General features: G+C 34.0%; 1 pseudogene; it reads left to right on the forward strand.

Annotated features, from left to right (window-relative positions):
- The first annotated feature begins 3,915 nt into the window (after positions 1–3,915).
- On the forward strand, positions 3,916–13,658 carry LOC128215210 (short-chain collagen C4-like; annotated as a pseudogene).
- Positions 13,659–16,722: the final 3,064 nt, after the last annotated feature.

The following is a 16,722-nucleotide window of genomic DNA, read 5'->3' on the forward strand; positions in this document are numbered from 1 at the left end:
CAACACTAAACAACAAAAACCAGGCCCAGGCACATTCTATAAACATAACAATACATGGTTAAAAGTGAACAACAATAACAACAAAAACCAGGCCCAGGCACATTCTGTAAACATAACAATACATGGTAAAAAGTAAACAACACTAAGTAACAAAACTCTGGCCCAGGCACATTCTGTAAACATAACAATACACGGTTAAAAGTGAACAACACTTACAACAGAAACCAGGCCCAGGCATGTTCTGTAAACATACATGTAACAATACATGGTTAAAAGTGAACTACACTAAACAACAAAAACCTGGCCCAGGCACATTCTGTAAACATAACAATACATGGGTAAAAGTGAACACATTCTATAAACATAACAATACATGGTTAAAAGTGAACAACACTAAACAACAAAACACTGGGCCAGGCACATTCTGTAAACATAACAATACATGGTTAAAAGTGAACAACACTTAAAAGTAAAATTCCGGCCAGGGCACATACTGTAAACATAACAATACAAGGTTAAAAGTGAACAACACTTAAAAATAAAATCCCGGCCAGGGCACATACTGTAAACAAAACAATACATGGTTAAAAGTAAACAACACTTAAAAATAAAATCCCAGCGAGGGCACATTCTGTAACCATAACAATACATGGTTAAAAGTGAACAACACTAAACAACAAAACCCGAGCGAAGGCACACTCTATAAACATAACAATACATTTTTACAATACAAGCAGAAACTATTAAAACTGTGGTCTGCAATCATTGAATCACTATGTAAATTCCAAACCTCTTATACATGTACATTTATGTTTTTCTCTGTTAAAGTATCACAATTCAATTAATAATACACATAACATAAGTATATTACTTATGTTCCTATTTGTACTCAATAATTTGGGTTCACTCAATTAGCAAAAGAAACCAACAACTTCCACTTCATTGATACAGAACAGTTATTTCAAACCTCCAACTCCCAATATAAGCAGATAGACTATAAATACTGCCGTCCGCAATCAGTAATCACTATTTAAATTCCAAACCTCTTATACATCAAGTTGTTTGTCAGTATAAGTACCACAAATCAATTTATTCATCAACAACTTCAACTTCATTGATACATAACAGTTTTTTCAAACCTCCAACTCCCAATATAAGGCAGAAACTATTAAAACTGCCGTCCATAATCACTAAGTCACTAAATCACTAGGTTAATTCTAAATCTTTCAAAAAAATCAGGTTGTTTGTCAGCATAAGTACCACAATTCAATTTATAAGACACATAAAACAAGTATTATGTTCCTATTTGTAATTCAAAAAGTTTTTTTTAACTCAATTAGCAAAAGTAATCAACAACTTCCACTTCATTTATACAGAACAGTTTTTTCAAACCTCCAACTTCCACTATCAGCAGAAACTATAAAAACTGCCATCCGCAATCAGTAATCCTATTTAAATTCCAAACCTCTTATACATCAAGTTGTTTGTCAGTATAAGTACCACAAATCAATTTATTCATCAACAACTTCAACCCCATTGATACAGAATAGTTTTTTGAAACCATCAACTCCCAATATCAGCAGAAACTATTAAAACTTCCGTCCATAATCACTAAGTCACTAAATCACTATGTTAATTCCTAACCTCTTATAACCATCAAGTTGTTTGTCAGTATAAGTACCCCAAATCAAGTTATTAATCAACAATTTCCACTTCATTGATATGTAACAGTTTTTTTAATCTTCCAAATCCCAATATCAGCAGAAACTATAAAAACTGCCGTCCGCAATCAGAAATCACTATGTAAATTCCAAATCTCTTATATATCAAGTTGTTTTTCAGTATAAGTACCACAATTCAATTTATAAAACACATAACACAAGTATTAGTATTATGTTCCTATTTGTACTCAATAATGGGGTTTAACTCAATTAGCAAAAGTTATAATCAACAACTTCCACTTCATTGATACAGAACAGTTTTTTCAAACTATCAACTTCCAATATAGGCAGAAACTATTAAAACTGCCGTCCATAATCACTAAGTCACTAAATCACTATGTTAATTCAAAATATTTTATAAAAATGAAGTTGTTTGTCAACATCAGTACCACATTTCAATTTATAATACACATAACACAAGTTTTATGTTCCTATTTGTATACTCAAAAAGTTTATTTTAACTCAATTAGCAAAAGCAATCAACAACCTCCACTTCATTGATACAGAAAAGTTTTTTTTCAAACTTCCAAATCCCAAAATAAGCAAAAACTATAAAAACTGCCGTCCGCAATCAGTCATTTATTTAAATGCCAAACCTCTTATACATCAAGTTGTTTGTTAGTATAACTACCACAAATCAATTTATTAATCAACATCTTTGACTTCATTGAAACATAACAGTTTTTTTCATCTTCCAACTCTTGATTTAAGCAGAAACTATAAAAACTGCCGTCCGCAATCAGTAATCCTATTTAAATTCCAAACCTCTTATACATCAAGATGTTTGTTAGTATAACTACCACAAATCAATTTATTAATCAACAGCAATGCCTTCATTGATACATAACCGTTTTTTCATCTTCCAACTCCTGATTTAAGCAGAAACTATAAAAACTGCCGTCCACAATCAGTAATCCTATTTAAATTCCAAACCTCTTATACATCAAGTTGTTTGTTAGTATAACTACCACAAATCAATTTATTAATCAACAGCAATGCCTTCATTGATACATAACAGTTTTTTCATCTTCCAACTCCTGATTTAAGCAGAAACTATAAAAAATGCCGTCCGCAATCAGTAATCCTATTTAAATTCCAAACCTCTTATACATCAAGTTGTTTGTAGATGTAAAAGTACCGGAATTCAATTAATAATACACATATTATTACACAAGTATCTTGTTCCTATTTGTACACAATAATGTGGTTTTAACTCAATTAATTTTGCAAAAGCAATCAACAATTACTTCCACTTCATTAATATATATATCGTAACAGTTTTTTCAAATTTCCAATATAAGCAGAAACTGTTAAAACTGCCACTTGGAAGTTCTTCAAACTTAAAAGTCCTCACACATTTGTTTGGTTGTGTAAAGCATCCAATCTTCAGCTATTGAACAATATTAATCCCAATACCTGTTTAAATTTGATAAATTATATATAATGTGACATGAATAAACAATGTACAGCCATTACAAAAGGACACAACCCGCTTCTGCAATTATTATATATGTAAATTTCAAACCTCTTATATCAAGTTGTTTGTCAGTATGTGAGTACTATATATTTTTACCTGAAAATTATTTTAACCAAAACTGAATCATGAAAACTGAAGTGAAATGTATATTTCAAAGCATATATTTTTCTATGAGACACTTATAAGTATATGTCAATGATTTGCTTGCATTAAAAATATTTCATCTCATGCATATTTATTGTGAATTCCGGGGGACCACGGGGAGGGATATAGCATGTTTGTGTCATAAAAAAATGGATCTTATAATTGTAATGTGTTCTTTCAAGCAATTAACCAAAATTGGATTCCTTTAAATCAATTGGCTGATGTAATACGACTACTGGTATATTTTTGATTTAGCAAAACTGGTTCCATTTTAATGCATGGAAAATGATAGTTTAACCCCAATTGGATCATTTTTAGTCAATTATTAATATTCTTCTGAATATATGTTCACGGCTTTAGAGATATCAAGACTGGATCCTATAAAGTTATGCTGATGTACCAGTCAATAGTAACCACAGCCCTCCCAAGTCCGGGGAATAGCAGGGACTTTGACTTTTGGTCCGGCCAATCCCTGGTAAAATCCCCGCCCTGCGGATAGGAACTGCAGGTAAAATCCCCGTCAAATGCCCCTGTACCCTAGAAATGCTAGTCAAAGAACATTCCCTATTATTCATGGCGCTAGAACAAAACCACCACATTCACCTGGCACTGCAGATCCACCTGAAAGGTGAAAACACGGCCCATTTCCACCGCTATCCCTGGTATACCCCCGGACCTGTGGGGGTTGTGGTAACAATTTACTGGTGCATGGTAGCCAGTATTTAAAAAAATTGCCATTTTCCACATGATCCGATTTTGAATCCCCTCCATCGTTTGAGAAAGAATAAATAGTCCCTTTTAACCTGCAACATGTTCATGTAAACATAGTGGTTTTTGATCAATCAATAAGAAACTGTAAATCATTGCCTAATAATTATGTTTGGTCAACAACAAAAACAACACCACAATAGAAGTAAAAAAGACACTCTGGTAATGGTCATTTATGTTTGTATCCCAAAGTATAACTTTCTATGTAAACTTACCGATTTATCTTTTTTTGCTTATTATTTGTCGAAGAGTTTCCTTTTATCCAGACTGAGTTCAAATTTCTAAGGGGCATAACTCATTAACTGTAAAAGGCTACAGTATACCTAATTTGTGAAAATAATATGACTTAACTGGCGTTGATTATCCGCCCCATGAAAGTGTATAATATATATATCAACATTAAATACACAAATGTCTTGTGTAACGATGTGTACGTTACAAAACTGGATACTTGCATCTTTTTAAAAAGTAATTTTGTTTTTACTCACATATCTGTGTACCGTACTGTATATATACTTTACATTTATAAATGGTAAATATAATGTTCCACTACCCGGAAGTCAAGTTAGTTAATAAATACCTTTACAAGTTAAAAACATGCATTTTTTGTAAATGTCTTCCTTTTATGGACAATATCCTAAAATTCTGTAATAAGTATCTCATATCCGAGTACAAATGATAGAAAACTGCAGTTATCTAAAAACTGTAATTGAAAAGGGTAACTAAAGCATCTTAATACGTAACAATCTTAAACAATGGGTATTTCTGCTCACATATCTGTTGTGATGTTCTCGTACTTGTATCTCTTCCGCATGGTTACCATGGTAATGCGTCGGTCGGACGTCCGCACAACGAGCCCGGGTTTGAATCTGGTGACCACTTAAATTGTGTTATGGCCCAAATGGCAGTCTGTATAGCATAACCAACTTGATGTATAAAACGCATGGAATTTTCCACCACCTTTCTCTGTTTTTGTCACAAATGCATGCATATAAACCCAAAGTCTTGTGAGCGAGTCTTTGGCATCGACACGTTGACAACACAAGGTGCATACGTCCGTACAGCGATCCCGGGTACGAAACTAGCTGGTGCTGACTGGTTAAAGCAAATAATATGTCCCACCACTTCAACATCGAAACTAACGCGAGTATATCAGAGTACCTACACCAGTACAAAAAACACATATATATGTGAATATAGGTCTTCCTGAAATGTTCATAACGTGTTTTATTATACAAATAGTCGTATTCGTTTTTCTGAAAAAGTCCTGCATATCTCAAATAAGATCAGAATCCATGTTCATATCATATTTAAAACAAAACTTCAGGTAATTCAAGAAAAAAATGACACAAAAAAATACAAAAACATTTTAAAGATGACTGCAATTTCCGAATCGCAATTAATTACAATGGGCTGATTTACTCACATATCTGCTGAAAACTGTATACATAACACGCAATAACATTTCACTGGACGCCAGACGTAACTGTGTTTGCACTGCTACAGTCAACGTGCCCCTTGTGCAGAAATACCCAGCTCTTCTGAAGAAAAGGATGACAATACTACTAAGAATTTAAACCAGACCCTCAAAATTACAATATATCACAGATTATACGCATGAACATGTTTAAACTAAACAGCGATTCTCCAATAATTGACGCAATTTTGAAAAAATCCTGTCTCTAACATTACAAGAGCTATTAAATGTACAAAAAAGCTTAAACGTATCTAAATAAGAGTTAAAGAAGTACTTTGAGATGTTTATAGCTGCATAGCCTTAATTTTGATGTTTAAATACTCGACGATGTTCTTTCAAAATTATCTGAAAAACGATTATAACCACAAAAACCTGCTGTCGATTGTCCCATTGAAGAGATTTTTTAATAAAAAAATAAACTATCAATGCGATTTGAAATAATGGCATAAATGATTTAAAAACAAACACTCACTTTCCGAAGGTTGAATAAGCAAGTAAGATATTCTTCAATCTGAAAACTTGACTTTCAATTTACATTTTCCCTCTAAGAATGACCAAACACCTTCAAACACGTGACTGATTTAAAGCTCGCGAAAGTAATTATAAGATTACCAGGTTAACTTTACCAAAAGAAACAATTTAGACAGGGAATTTTAACCCCTTTTCACACAAAAAATATACAAATCCCTCGCCAGCGTTTAAATGCAATTGATTGACTAAGGTCCTTGATTGACTTTCAATGAGGGTAATTTTTCACGGAACGAAGGGGCATTAATTAACGGCCGGGGTCAGTTCTATTCTCCTTCCTTCCTTCCTTCCTTCCTTCCTTCCTTCCTTCCTTCCTTCCTTCCTTCCTTCCTTCCTTCCTTCCTTCCTTCCTTCCTTCCTTCCTTCCTTCCTTCCTTCCTTCATTCCTTCCTTCCTTCCTTCATTCCTTCCTTCCTTCCTTCCTTCCTTCCTTCCTTCCTTCCTTCCTTCCTTCCTTCCTTCCTTCCTTCCTTCCTTCCTTCCTTCCTTCCTTCCTAAGAATAAACACCAGACTTGCTTTGTTATAATAACTTTTATTAAACTTTTGAGTTGTTATTAGATTTATAGCATTTTGGGGGTACATAAATTTTGTCATTTTTTGAAACAGTTGTGGGCCCAGGCTACGCCGCTGCTAATCTTTGTAATTAATGCTTTGCAGTTCGTACCGAATGGAAAACAACAACAATATTTCATTAAAAGAAGTAAAATATGCATTGATATCGGTTTTGTGGTCTATTTTTTAAATCGTGACGTATTATTTTGGCCATTTAATTTCTCATTTGCAATAGTTGATCATGTATTTCATGTGAGTAATGTTTTGTTAAAGGTTAGATGCATCTGTTTTTGTAGGGCTTAAGTTTAAGTGTTTTAATGCTCTTAACCGTTCCAAGGCGGTACTTAACAATCCTTGATTAACATTAAATGGGCCGTTTTTTACCTTTCAGGTGGCCCCGAAGTGCCGGGCGAATGCTGTGGTTTTGTCTTCTCTTTATATATAGCGGTGAATGGGCCTTAACTATGGTCCCTGGGGTGCGGGGGGCATTTGGCGGGGATTTTACCATCTGTTCGTCCCCACAGGATGGGGATTTTAGCCGGGGTTGGCTGAACCGACAGTCAAAGTCCCCGCTATTCCCCGGACCTGGAAGGGGGGGGGGCGTGGTTACAATTGACTGGTGCATTATTGTGACACGATTGTGACTTTATGGTTTTTTTTTTGGTCATTTATGGCTAATAAACAGTTACGAGGAAGAGTGATCGACATTTTTTAACAATAAATCTTCAAGTTTCAAAATTAATCTAAAATCTCGTCACTTGAAACGATGTAGAATAGTCACATTGCACAATTTCATGATAATAACTGCCTGTTTACCAGTGTGTGTATACCACGTGATAAATTGTGTCATAAATGCTACGTCAGAAGGCAATATTTTGTCTAGAATGTAGTCTTTAAACAAAGATAACTTCACTATTTCTTCACCATATTGAATGAAGCTTAGCGCAGTATCATTCGGAACTCCTCGGCCATTTTTTCAAAAACAACCTCGGAGGTATATGGACGGTTTACATACTTAGAAAGTGGTACGTTTAAGTCCGCTGCAAATAGATCGCGTAGTAATCTTATTTAGTAGTTAAAATTTATGACTTAACTCTTGGGAATCGTAATTATGTTTGCAATAATACACTTCACTGGCAATCAATTTAAACTGAGAACAATGAATACAACTCTTAAACACTACATTTAATTAATGCTTTTATTCAAAAAAATACGGACTACTTCAACAGGTGTACCGGCATACATCCGAGGTTGTTTTTGAAAAAAACGGCCGAGGAGCTCCGAATGAGCGCAGTATATGCCGCTTATACGGAGCCCCGCCTTCGGGTATTTACAAGAATTTTATTGAGAGTTTAGTTTCTTTAAACACTTCGACAAACCTTTTCACAATTCGGCCTTCTGACGGAGCACTGTCAAAACATTATTTTGAAAACAGGTTTGTCGAAGTGTTTGATGAAACCAATCACCATATCAAAATTTGGTAATAATACGAAGGCGGGGCTCTTTAAGCGGCAAAGATTGCCCATTGTTTTATTTAAAATGTTGGAGTAAAGAAAAAGAAATCTTTGATTTAAGTCTTCATTTTAAGCAAAATGTTGCCTTTCGACGTAGCATATATGACGCAATTTATCACGTGGTATACACACAATGTATACTAGCATTTTGAAAATCGTACTACTATGTAACGGTATCAATGAAACAACATCTAAATTAAATTTATATAACATTAACATCATTTAATTATATATAATATTAACAATTTAATTGATTACCCTTGTATGAAGTCTACTATGCCACTTTTCTACACAATGATAACAGTACCATGTTACTTTAAGCATGATTGCTTTAAAAAAATATCTACTACATTGGTAAATTATTGCGTACAGGAAAAACAAAGACAAAAATAATGTAAAATATGAATTTAACTTGGCCGAAATATTAGGCTGCTAGATTGGAAATGAAATTAACATCGATACAAGAAAAAAAATGATGCATAACATCATGTCGGCGCAATCAAATAAGGAGAAAAACGTGTATGTAGATAACCCAAAAATGGTTATTATTTCAATTATTATTTATTGGAAATACAGATGTTCGAAGGACTGTGGTTGATAATATTGTTACATTAGTTTAAGCCCGGAATGATAGATATTCTGTTTTTTCCAAGCTAATCCTCTGGTACAAATTAAATTATACCAACAATATACGTTACTTCGGAGGAAATAAGAGGCGTTGGTCTAATACATGAATTTCAATAGCATGAAATTAACCTTATATTTGTACCGGCATGGGAAAACCCAGTTATGTGAATTCCGGGCTAGATATATAGTGTATTTTTGTTTTTGTGAGCACATTTCATTCTTGGGTAAATAGAACGTGGATAAAAGATACTATCCATTAGAGGAAATTATCTGGAGTTCATTCTTTCGAATGACATTTTCAAAACAAACAATTAAGCTCAATGCAAATTTTTCAAAACTCGTCTTTTTGCTGTCGCCAAGGAAGATTACTGCGTTGGAGGTTTAGAAACAAAAAGGATATTGTAATAGTACCATGTAACCTTCATCTATGGGGGATGGTCAATCGGAGCTCCGAATGGGGGGATGGTATCAATCGGAACACCTCGGCCAGTATCTATCACGAAGCTTGTCGGAGATGGCCGAGTTGTTTTTTATAGTCAATATTTTCAAAATGATAAGCAGGGCTATTATTATTTAAGGTTTCATCATAAATTAAAGTGTAAAGTTTTATAAAACATACCAAACTTCACATTTTATCTTGCAACATGGAAACTATTGAGAGCATTGTTCTGCAATTTATGAACTGGTCCCTTAGTTGAAATAATTCTTAAGTAATATCAAATATAGTCGGCGCTGACACAAAGGGCGCCGACTAATAATAAAGCTGACGTCAATATATATGTAAAAAGCTCAGTGGCAAGAAGTTTAAACATAAACCCGGTTTAGTGGCAATGGGCAACGCCAAAGACATAGAACAAAAAATCACAAACAAGAAACATAGAACAGCACACAACTCTACAAACACAGTCATAGAGGGCAGACGACCAAACCTTCGGCAATGAGAGAGTTCCCTCCCTTACTAATTATTAATTTTCCTCAAAATGTGTTAAATATTGGGTCAACCGCCTTGAAAAACGCCAGTGTAAACTAACTTAGAACTCAACCCTGTTATGCTGGCTTTCACCTTTTTCAGTTTCCCTCTGCACGGGAAAATTAATTGTTTTCAGTATAGATGTCATTTATTCCATCCGTCCGTCCGTTTGTTTTATTCGTGTTCGCACAGTATCTCGTAAACCTCTCTATAAAAGTTACATTACAATCGGATCAATGGTTCACCCCAGCAAGACGGCATGCACAACAGTTATTTTAAAGCTGCACCCTCAGCCATAAAACATTAATTTTTGAACTTAAATAGGTTACACACCACCATTGTTATTCCCTATATAATCCAATGTAAAATTATAATTTTTAGACAACATTAAAAGGCATTTCGAGCGAATGCAGGCTATGATAACCATATATATTCTTAAAGTACAAGCTTTAAATTACATTTTAAGCCAATAAAAAAGGGGGGTCAAGATATTCCTAAGAAAAATCGCTCCACTTGAAAAACAAACTCTAAAAATTGCACCGTCCGCCATGACAGTTCTTCCAAAATGACCTTTCAACTATAGGGCAGCGGTTTATGCTTTAATCTTTACTCTAAATGATAAATCAAGCAATAATAGATACTTAAGGTATAAAAGTTTCAGGAATAATGATAATTTTGATTTACAGTGTATTGAGCATGTGAAAACATGTCTATCAATCATAAGAACATTTTTTTTATTGAGAATTTTCCACACAACGGAAGTACATATGACGTAATGGTGACGTCATTCCTATAACTAAACCCGTCCCTGCATTTTTTATGAAAAACACTTTCGATTAGTCCTTCATACATAAATACACCCAAAGCTAGCTCAATCTGATAGTCTGTGTCAGGTTTTCCAGTTTCACTGCCTGTCACCCAAGTGCCTGTGCGGCTGTATTCTCTAAGGCGTTTTGGCCCAAAATGCCATTCTTTGAGGTTTTTCAACTGAACCTTGACCCAAATGGCATTCTAAGCATCAAATGGGGCAGTTCTACACATCTTTGCGCACATTTCAAGTTCTCGAAGTCGAATTTTAACCAAATTTTGACATTTTCAGTGCTAGTAAGATTGCAGACGACTCATTTAAAAAAAAAAAAAATAGGCGAAAGTTGTGAAAACCAGGAAATAGCATATTTTGATCAACCGGACAAGATAAATGCATTTAATTGTGAAAAATTGCCAGAAATAGTGAAATGCAATACATTTCTTACCAAAAATGACACTTTTTAAACAAAGCAGTTTGGTCCCTATAACTAAACCCGTCCCTGCATTTTTTATGAAAAACACTTTCGATTAGTCCTTCATACATAAATACACCCAAAGCTAGCTCAATCTGATAGTCTGTGTCAGGTTTTCCAGTTTCACTGCCTGTCACCCAAGTGCCTGTGCGGCTGTATTCTCTAAGGCGGTTTGGCCCAAAATGCCATTCTTTGAGGTTTTTCAACTGAACCTTGACCCAAATGGCATTCTAAGCATCAAATGGGGCAGTTCTACACATCTTTGCGCACATTTCAAGTTCTCGAAGTCGAATTTTCACCAAATTTTGACATTTTCAGTGCTAGTAAGATTGCAGACGACTCATTTTAAAAAAAATAATAGGCGAAAGTTGTGAAAACCAGGAAATAGCATATTTTGATCAACCGGACAAGATAAATGCATTTAATTGTGAAAAATTGCCAGAAATAGTGAAATGCAATACATTTCTTACCAAAAATGACACTTTTTAAACAAAGCAGTTTGGTCCCTTCTAGGTTACACACCACCATTGTTATTCCCTATATAAATCAATGTAAAATTATAATTTTTAGACAACATTTAAAGGCATTTCGAGCGAATGCAGGCTATGATAACCATATATATTCTTAAAGTACAAGCTTTAAATTACATTTTAAGCCAATAAAAAAGGGGGGTCAAGTTATTCCTAAGAAAAATCGCTCCACTTGAAAAACAAACTCTAAAAATTGCACCGTCCGCCATGACAGTTCTTCCAAAATGACCTTTCAACTATAGGGCAGCGGTTTATGCTTTAATCTCTACTCTAAATGATAAATCAAGCAATAATAGATACTTAAGGTATAAAAGTTTCAGGAATAATGATATTTTTGATTTACAGTGTATTGAGCATGTGAAAACATGTCTATCAATTATAAGAACATTTTTTTATTGAGAATTTTCCACACAACGGAAGTACATATGACGTAATGGTGACGTCATTCCTTAAATATAAAAATCTGCGATCTAATTTTTGTCAGCATTCTTGTATCACTGGTTTTCATTGATTTTCGCAAAAAAATCCTCTTTCCAAGACAAAAAATAAAAAAGTTGTCAAAACGTTCAATCTGTGAGAGTGCAGCTTTAAGGGCGCCGGCTCAAGTACAAGGTCACAGTTCAAGGACAAAGATTCAAGCCATATATTTTGTGTCCGATAAATATCACCTTACCTCTTGAAAGGTTTTCCTGTAACAAGGGTAATTAGTTCGATTGTATTCGACACCAAACCTCTACTCCATACTCCCTAACGAACGTAGTAATGTCGTGGAGCAGGATTAAACAAGCTTGAAAGGGGGAAGGGACATATGTTCACGTTTCCAAACAATGACTTGTGTAGCTTGTATGTACAACAATTGCAATTGTTTTGTTTTGTTTTTCAGCAGGAACAACATATACACGCTGGGGTCAAAATGAGTGCTATACAAATGGCACAGAACTTGTGTATAGAGGTTGGTTCTTTTGTATTTTTGTTAAAAAGCTAATCCCAGTAGTATAAATCATAACATCGATCCAATTTAGTGGCCTAGGAAAAAATAAGCCAAATTTAAAACAAGAAGGACCAACATAACACAACATATATATATATATATATATATATATATATATATATATATATATATATATATATATATATATATATATATATATAACATAACAGTAAATTATTTACAATCTTTCGTCTGAAGGGCAATTTCCTATTTAAACATTACTACAATTAACATGAAACTAATATTTTATGATCAATTCTTATATCTTTAGGTTATTGACTAGTCCAATTATCAAGAATAAATCGGTGACTAAAAAGGCGAAGTTAGATGTTCGTGTTATTATATTGCGTTTGAACTATATAACTATGAGACGGCTGTTAAGCCTACGTCTTTTACAGCCTCGTTGTTGTCTTTTAAAGGGAAGTGTTTTTGTGATCTGCTAAAATGTCCAAATTAATCATGTACACCTGAAACATCGGTCCAATACCTTGCTAGAAATGTGTGTTCATGCATGTTGCAAAGCAATAACCTTATACCATTTCACAACGATGGCACGAACAACGTTTGAATTTTACTTAGTGAACCATCAATCAAAGGTTGATTACTGTTTAAGGTTTTACCGGAGGATCGTTTTATGAACACAATCATGGTGGAGCCGGGAATTATCTTTGCCTCCCTGAGAAACCAGAATGGGGAAATTACGATGATAAAGAAAACGCCAATAGTGCCTTGGTGTATGGAGGAGAGTACCAACTTAACAACAGGGAATCATTTTTTGAAATATCTACCAGCAAGATGTTCCATGTGCAGTATGCAAGACTGAGCGATCATCTTTAATGATGATTCCGCCGAAACGAAATTGCTCCGACGGGTGGACGAAAGAATATGAAGGTTACATGGCAGCGGGCTCGATAGCGACAAGTGGGCCTTCTGAGTACGTTTGCTTGGATGGTAAACCGGAAATATTCTACGGCGGAGGGGCGAATGCAAACGGGAAGTTGTTGCGAGATGCGGCTCACTGCGTTGTCCGCCTTACGTCAATGGCCGTGAGCTTACGTGCGTGGTTTGTACAGCTTAAAAACGTGGGGATTTGTATGAACTTGTATTAACATTGCTTTCTCTTACCGCAACAAGGCGGCGCCCCAACCATGTGTAATCACGAATTACTTTTGCACATTTGAATTTCAGATACACAGCAATTTTGTTAACCTCCTGCATATGAATACTAATTTTATTATTTTCACCATAACGTGACGTAAATACAAATATGTGTATGTTGCGGAATAAATATGTACTTTTGTATGTATTGATTAAATCAGTGTATTTTAAGTTAATGTTCATTATATATAAATATGTTTTTTTTTGTTCATGTTCACATACTACTTACAGTGTTAAGACCGTAAACTTAGGTTCAATGATTCAGAACAAGAACCGGGATGCACACTATTATGTACATATGAAGAACGGGGCATTAGAGTTTTGTTTAATACTTTCAAAATATAGTTAATAAACAACGTATCGCCGCTATCATTTAGAATGAAGTTTATTGATTTAAAAAAATGCAATAAATACAAACAATGAGCTGCCAATGTACAGTCCATATAATTACATTAATATTCCTACAACCTAAGAACAACCCTATGATATCACATGAGCATTGATTGACGTGCTCTACATGATATAACATGGCTTTGTTTGTTAGCAGTTGACGTAGCAATGAAAAGAAAATAGTTCCTTAACAACAGGCATAACTGTTGCTTACAAACTGGCTTGAAAGGCTGGAACTATCCCATGATGAAATGATGTTCACTGTATATGAAGGTTCGAAATAAGATAGGAGTTTACAAATTTTACAGGGAAATACCATATATCTTAATTTTTGTATAGACATAGATATAAAAGAAATAAGAAAATGCAAGAGGTCTTATTCTGCAATTCTATGTACAAAGAGTGATCGTATATGTGTGTTATTAGGTGTTTTGAAAGCAAATGAAATTATTAAAACTAAATATGTATTTATATATTCTGAACAATGTATTTTTAATTTAAAACAATACTCGAAGACGGCATAAGCTGTTTCTTTTTCAAATTATAAATGTTTTCGGCTCTAGTAAAGTTAATGCTTAATAACCGGAGGACTCGATATTTCTGCTATTTGGTCACATTCAAGAGTTAGATAAATAATTGGTACGATTTAAATCTTATCTTATGTTCCTTTTAATACCAGAATGATAATAGCGCCGTCTTCAGATTAGACAACCCATATACTGTGCTGTTTGTGGAGTTTTGTGCTGTTCTTCCATGTTTCTTGTTTGTGATTTTTTGTTTTTATGTTCTATGTTTTTGGCGTTTACCCTGTGCCATTAAACCGGGTTTTATGTTTAACCTTTTTGCTACTGAGCTTGTTTCTGTAGTTTTTCGCATAAATATTAGTTGTTTACGGTTAAGTAATTGTTACTCTTTGTTTGACAAAAATCCAGACTGTTTTCTGTCAAGGTTACCATTTTTACTATTTTAACTTTAAATTGAATCATTTTAAACTTAGCGAAAATGAAATTTATATATCAATTCCTACTTAGTCAAACAAATAATCGGGATAAAAACGAGTATTGGTTATTCATTGCCCCATCATTGAATGGCTGAATAAACTTACGACAATTTTGAGTCTTATAACCTAAAATGCGATAACTACCTTGTTCATAATATAAAATCATGAACATGAATGTACTTTATTGAGGTCTAGTAAAATGAACAATAAAGGTACAAGGATTGAATGATTGTGCAAATATATAACGACATTATGTGACTACTGCACAAACTGAGAAACAATATGTGAGCATTCATGTTTGTAATCAATTCATAAATATATAACAAGAAGGTCAGATGGGACCATATTCTTTGCGTGCGACAGAACCGGAAATCCACATGATTGTCAAACGCATGTGACGTACAATCGAAATGAAGGTGTTGCAATTTAATTAAACTCTGAACACGGTGAAAGAAATGTATTGTATGCATCGTAATTTTTAAAAATAAGATCTTAACTTTAAATAAAGCAAACCATATATCAAACTGAATGGAAAACGAGCTTGATAAATATTAATAAGAGTATACATTTTTGCTGATGATGTACTACAGTTCAAATAACGTTTACGCATCATGTTTAATGTTATGGCATATTTAATCATTCAAAAAATGGAAATGACAAGTAGGGCATTGAATATATTAAAAAGGTTAACCTTGATTTCTAACTACCAATTGTGGATGGAGTCTAGCATGATCCCTTTCCACTTAAGATATATCCCAAATTACGGTGTCTGGACAAGGTTGACACATTTCAATCACTGTTGTTACACATGTTAACACCATGAAATGAGGATCAAGTTGCCTTTGGTCACAAACGATCGATTTATGGCGGAGAAAAGCCCTCTTTGATTGTAAATGCTTTAACTCACTAAACGCAGGTTTTTATTTCCGTCTCCTAGCTCTAATAGTTTCTTCGACTCATCATTCATTTTTATGGTCGCATTTTCTATCTTCTTCGTGTTGAATCAGAGTTAAGCAAAAAGCCCCGCATTACGAATATCTATATCTCTGCGAGGTGAAGGTGTTTTAAATTTAGATGTTAGGTTTTGTTAGTGTTCATAAATATGTGCTAAGTCTTTTCGTTTTCTTTGCCCCTATGTGTTGGTCTACATTTCGCTTTATGACGAATAGTCAATATACCATGTACATAAAGAAAAAACATGATTTGAGCCGAATCACGATATCGGGCTTTAAGTTTTGACATGCATTTGCTTTTATTCTGTGTTACAGTTACATAAATAAAAGACGTTTCTGGAAACAATACTTTACATTTCATAATGGTTTCTTAAAACTCCGTGAGATACGTGTTTACTAGTAAGATCATGCAATGCATATTTTGTATACAAAATTTTATGTCACACACATATGGTCATAACAAATGTGCATTATACATTAATATTTAACGCATAATTAAATTATTCCGACCAATTAAGAATTTTAGTTTGTTTCAAAATAACGAAAACGTTTATGATTATAGTTGGTTTATTTTATCAGTCGGGCTGTTTGAAACATGAGTATATTGCTTTGGAAGTAGGAGTGAAGTAATTGTCTTCAGT

The sequence above is a fragment of the Mya arenaria genome, chromosome 13 (assembly GCF_026914265.1).
Source record: "Mya arenaria isolate MELC-2E11 chromosome 13, ASM2691426v1".
NCBI classification, from domain to species: domain Eukaryota; kingdom Metazoa; phylum Mollusca; class Bivalvia; order Myida; family Myidae; genus Mya; species Mya arenaria.